We start from the raw sequence: 5,910 nt of genomic DNA, 5'->3' as shown, positions 1-5,910 counted from the left end.
TTCCGGGGGGCGGGGCCAGGTAAAGGAAGAAGGGAAAGAAAAGAGGAAGTCGCTTCAACCTGGCCGGGCGGAAGTGACGCAACGCGAGTGCGCTGAGCGCCCGGAAGTAAGGACCGTCTCCCTAGCAACGCGAGGCGGCTGGGTCCTCCAGGTGTACACTGCGGTCCCCAGTCCCCACCTTTCACTCCCCCGGTCCTCCGCGCTGTCGCTGTCGAAAGTGTCCCTGACTTTTTCGTCTTGTTGGCCTCTGTTACTACGACCTGGTTTTTCTACTGAAATAAAGTGCCTTGCTCTGTTGCCTCTTACTGGTTCTAGCGGGACTCTTTCAGACTGCCGATTGGCTGCTGGTGCCGTCAATCTCTGGTGCCGGCGAAAGAATCAGCCTCCGGCATCTTAGGAAAACGTTACTTGGAGCCCTTTAGTGCTGAAATGAAAGGTTCTGGAGAAAACCCAAAATATTTGATGGATTTCGGGGCTTGTAGTTTTTCTTACAGGTAATTCAAAACAGACCTGCCTACACATTAGAATCACTTGGGGACTTTGGTCCTTCTAGGTTTAGGGCCTGGCATGGACATTTTTTAAAACGTTCCTCTGTCCCTCTTCCACCCAAGATTCTGAGGTGCAAAGAGAGTTGACAGCTGCTGCTTTTTTGCTTCTTTGGAACAAGACATTGACCAGAGAAAAGATAAGAAACATAAATCAATAAGTAGTTTCTGATCTCAACATTAGTCCATTTTAAGCTAATTAAACATTGATTTTTAGTCAATAACAAACTATTTCGCATTCAATTAAACTAAATGCCTATGTTTTAATGCTAGAAGAGTAATCAATCTAAATTATCAACAAAAAGCTGCATGCCTCACATAACTATGAAAATCTACCTAATGAAATCAGATAGGGGTCCAGAGACGCAAGAATGATTGCTGTATCTTAAAAAAAAATAAGAAAGGAAGGAAGGGAGGGAGGGAGGGAGGGCGGGCAAAAGACCCAGTGGAATTTAGGCAGCTTTGAAAAAAGGGTCAAACCTAGTCCGTGCTGGATTTCTAGTCATATGAAGACTTTGGTCCTTGTACCCACTGGGTTATTACCTGTGCGTGAAGTGAGAATGTAAACAAGTGTTTGTGATTTGGGTTATTAGAATAGTTTGCCTGGCCAGGAAAGGAATAACTGGCTCCAAAAGAATTCAAATTTCGTTAGGTGACACAGAAGCCTGAGGACTGTGTCTGGGGACCTGAGATAGGGAAACTGAAGGACACCATACAAATTGGCTTTTTGCTCATTTTCTGCTTCTATTCTTCCTAGGACCTGCATTCCACCCCATTTTGCATACGCTTTGTAATGCAAATAGCATATGTACTCCTTGTGAGGGACAAGGAGTTAAGAATTTCTCTAATAAAGATAGCATCTAAGGAAGGACCAAGTGAGATGACTGGAAGAAACTATGATATGTGTATTCCAGACCGCCAAAGCTAGAATCTCAACACCAAGACCCCCTCGCTCCAAGGAATAGCATTTGGGACCTTGTCTTGTTCTAACCAGTTCCTGAGTGCCTGAGAGTGTAGTAGGATTTTCTCACAGAGAGATGGGACACGAAGGCTTTTCTGTCCAGGAAGAGACTTTATTCATTGTGCCAGCACAGGCTCAGTGGGTTTGTACCTGAAAAACTGAGCCCCAAGCACAGCAGGGTGTAGCCTTTTATGCAATGTCGGCTTCTTTGTCTCCCATATATGGTGACACAGTCCAAGCTACAGTCATGTCAAAGCTATGCATACATGTAAAGGAGCTGATTGGGCCACATTGGCTTACGTTGTTCTGAGGAGGCCTCCACCACGTTCCTTAGGGAGGGGCTCTACAAGAGGACACTTACACCAGACCATAAATAATCCCCAATCAAACCCCCAGACCCCAAGCAAAGACAAGACTCATGCTCCTTTCCTTTCTGAGTTTCCTGGTATCTCCTATACAGATACTCCATCTGTTTCTGCTCTCTTTACATCCTCATGAACTCTGTTCTCACCCGCTGCTGGCTCAGAGTTTGATTTCCATCCTTTGAGAAGCCAAGGATCCTCTTGGCTGGTCCTGGGGGACCCAGAGGGGTCCCCCAGACCCAGCCTACTGGCATCAGGCGCACCCGCTGAAATGTATTGTACGAGATAATGACACTAATTCTCTGATCTTCCTCCTCTGGCTGCCCTTCTGTTGGCAAGCCTTGCATTGACAGAACCACTAAATGACAAGCAATGGTTCTTCTAGCCTAAAGTTTGTAAACTAGAGTTTCACAGGCTGTATTTAGTCAACAGATAAGCTTTGTTTATTTTGGACAGTATTGGCTGCCCTATTTCTAACCAGCAACCTCCTTATCAGCATCTTAATCGAGAGAGGAAACAATAGTCCTAGAAGAAGAAGTTTGCCCCTCATAAATAGTAGTAGACCAGCGTTTGCTATTCTGTCCTGTGACCTGTCTTTGTTAACTACACAAGTCTGCCACGAGGTGGCAGCAGGCGACATGCTTTCATCCCCAGTTTCTCTCCTAAACCTTCATTGCGGAGTACCTACCCTACCATATTACTCTTTGGTCACATCTTCAATTTAACTCTTAGAAACCTGGCCAACTACTTAAGGTGAACTTAATGCTCTTCTAAAGGACAAAATTAAGATGCTTCGGATTTTTTATTTACCATTTTGTCTATGCCCCCTGCAAATGCTATGCTATAAGATTATTGTTTTATCTCTGTGCATTCAAATATTCCATGAACTTTAGATTGGGCTATTTGTGTGCTAAACATAATTCCTTTACTTATCCTTACCTTTAGTCAAGTTGTGTCTTATCTAGCATGACATCACTTGTTAAATATAAACATATGGGTTCCATGGCCCCTGCTCTAGACTTAGGGAATCAGAATCTCCAGAGGAAAACTCTCTGGAAATGCAAGTTCTTATTTCTGTTAACTATGTCCCCTTGGGGGACACATTTGAGGATCTCTGCTCCCAGTGAGGATACCCAGCCCTGCCTGACTGAGAGGGTTCTGCAGAAAAGAGTCCCCTCCTCTTGCCCTCAGCTTCCCTCCCTCATAGACATTCACCGTCGCCACGTCTTTCTTCTTCCCCACTCCCCTGCCTCCTTCTCCCCAGATCACCGGGTCCACTATGTTATGCCCTCTTTGTATGATGTCTGCAGATTGTGCTTGTGGCTTTAGTCCAAGAAGCCAGCAAGCATGAGAGCTGATATAGTCACAAATTGTCAGAGAAGCCACCCTTCACTTAATACTCTCCTAAAAAGCTACGTTGTGTCTGTTACAGTCACAGAATTGGTCTTTCACATGTTTATGCTATATGACATTCTATATTTAGGTTACTAATATTTTTATAATTTTGATCTCTGTTATGTCGACAGCACACCACAGGATCCACTGCATGACCGGAGGATAGGGATAACCAGTGCTGGAGGTCCTAAAACTATGAGTTCAAACAATGTCACTTTGGAGTCTTGCTAAGAGACAGAGGTCTGAGCTCCCACCTGATCCTTGCAAATGGATGTGGAGTCGTGCGGACAGGTGGTCCTAATCTGAGCACACAGGCACTCTCTGGATCCCTCAGATGGTGATTTGTTAAGAGATTGTTGTATTTTACTCCCAAGTCATGGGCTGTTTTTACTCTTGTAGAAGGGAGGATGGAAGAAGTGTCCATTACCCAACACTTATTTTTAAGATTTTTTATTTATTTTGAGAGCATGAGAAAGAGAGCACGAACAGGGAAGGTGCAGAGAGGCTGAGAGAGAATCCCAAACAGAATTCTAGGCAGCGCAGAGCCCAACAAAAGAGTCAATCCCATGAACCGCAAGGTTATGACCTGAACCAAAGAACTGTGAGGTCATGACCTAAACCTAAGAACCACGAGGTCATGACCTGAACCAAAATCAAGATTCAGACATTCAACTAACTGAGACACTCAGGCTCCCCTCTTATTTATTTATTTATTATTTTTTTATTTCCAACACTTTCAACAACCCAGTGCTATGGCCTGAATTGTGTTCCCCCAAAACTCATGTGACCCCAACCCAATATTGTTGCAGAATTTTTTTACCACAATACCTGGGATTCTTTGTCTCCCCACTTGGAAGAATGAAGAGGTGGACACAAAATGAGCAGCAGGCAAAAGTTCATTAAAATACAAGATTAGAAAGGAAGAATAGTAGGAAAGCTCTCTTTACAGAGAGGGGACATTCAAAAGCGAATGACTGAAAACTATAGAGAAGGGTCCCGGATTTATAAGGTTCTGGTGCCTCCCTTTCATTTCCCCCTTGTTCCTTCTCAGGTTCTACCCTTATTGGCTGGATAACTCTGGGTTGTCCTTTCCTGGTTGGCTCCTTTCCATTGTTTGAGGGGTGGTCTAAGGCCATTCTCAGGTCTTTTATCAAATTCCTGAGGGAAACTTGAGGGGGAGTAGGTGGTATCCGTTACATTCTTGAGAGGAATCTTACACCTGAGGGGTTTTGCTGTGGTCAGACACTCCCAGCATTGTTCCAAAACAGTGTTTTTCCACATCCAGGGACCTCAGGTCCTATTCATTCCCTCTGCCTATTTTATCCGATCCTTTCCTAGCATAATGTGACGGTGTTTGGAGATGAGGCCTATGGAAGGAGCAGGGAATCAAAACAATCTCCAAACCCCACAAACAAAATTTGGTTGTGATTTTGTATAGTGCATTCTATTTATAGAATAATTTCAGGAGAAGGGAAATTTTCTTGTACTTAGCTTTCCCAATCAGAAACACACCATACCTTTCCATTTTCTCAAGTCCTCCTTTATGTTTTAAAACAGTTCATGGTTTTCTTCTTGTAAGTCTTTCATATCACTTATCAGATTTATATCTAGGTAGTCCCTAGGTTTTTTCTTTCAAGAATAAGACTTTTTAGGGGTGCCTGGGTGGCTCAGTCAGCTAAGAGTCCGACTTTGGCTCAGGTCATGATCTTGTGGTTCTATGAGTTTGAGCCCAATTGGGCTCTGTGTTGACAGCTCAGAGCCTGGAGCCTGCTTTGGATTCTGTGTCTCCCTCTCTCTCTGCCCCCCCTCCCCCCGCTTGTGCTCTGTCTCTGTCTCTCTCTCAAAAATAAATAATAAACATTAAAAAAGAAGAAGACATTTTACATTATATTTTCCAATTGTTTGTAAATGCTATATAGGACAGTTATATCTTTGTTTTCATTTGACTTATTATCATAGAAAACTTTCTTGTTGAGTCTTTTGGATATGAGGGGAGGGGAGGGGGAGACAATGGTAACATCTGCAAATAATGGTAGTTTTCTTGCTCCCTTTCCAGAGTATAGTAGGGTAAACACTGACAGTTCCCTTTTCTTTTCTGTAATGCAAGTGTCTGATTTAAGCTTTGAATGCTGAGGCATCCACTTCAAAGAGTACTATCTCAAATAAACATCACCAGCCACAAGATTAGATAGAGCCAAACCACTTCCCCACCTCCCAGGCTCCTTTGTTTTATTTTATTTTATTTTTAAATGTTTTTTATTTACTTCCAAGATAGAAAGAGACAGCGTGAGCAGGGGAGGGTCAGAGAGAGAGGGAGACACAGAATCCAAAACAGGCTCCAGGCTCTGGGCTAGTTGTCAGCACAGAGCCCGATGCGGGGCTCGAACCCACGAACAAACCCACGAACCGTTGGATTGTGACCTGAGCCCAAGATGGACGCTTAACCAACTGAGCCACCCGGGTACCCCTGGACTCCTTTGTTTTAGAGATCTTTTTGAGTTTGATAACTGACCACTTAGGCCACTGTTTTGTTTCAGTTTGTTTTTTTCTCTGCCATCATTTTAAATTCCCACTCTTACATTTAGATTCATTAACAGTGAGTCTAAGAAGCCCTAGGCCCCTACTCTCCACCCCAATAAAAGTAGAC

This window comes from Hyaena hyaena, unplaced genomic scaffold, assembly GCF_003009895.1.
Source record: "Hyaena hyaena isolate Hyena2069 unplaced genomic scaffold, ASM300989v1 scaffold_739, whole genome shotgun sequence".
In the NCBI taxonomy this organism is placed as follows: Eukaryota; Metazoa; Chordata; class Mammalia; order Carnivora; family Hyaenidae; genus Hyaena; species Hyaena hyaena.
The sequence above is the reverse complement of the archived record's forward strand: the minus strand, read 5'-3'. Positions refer to the sequence as shown.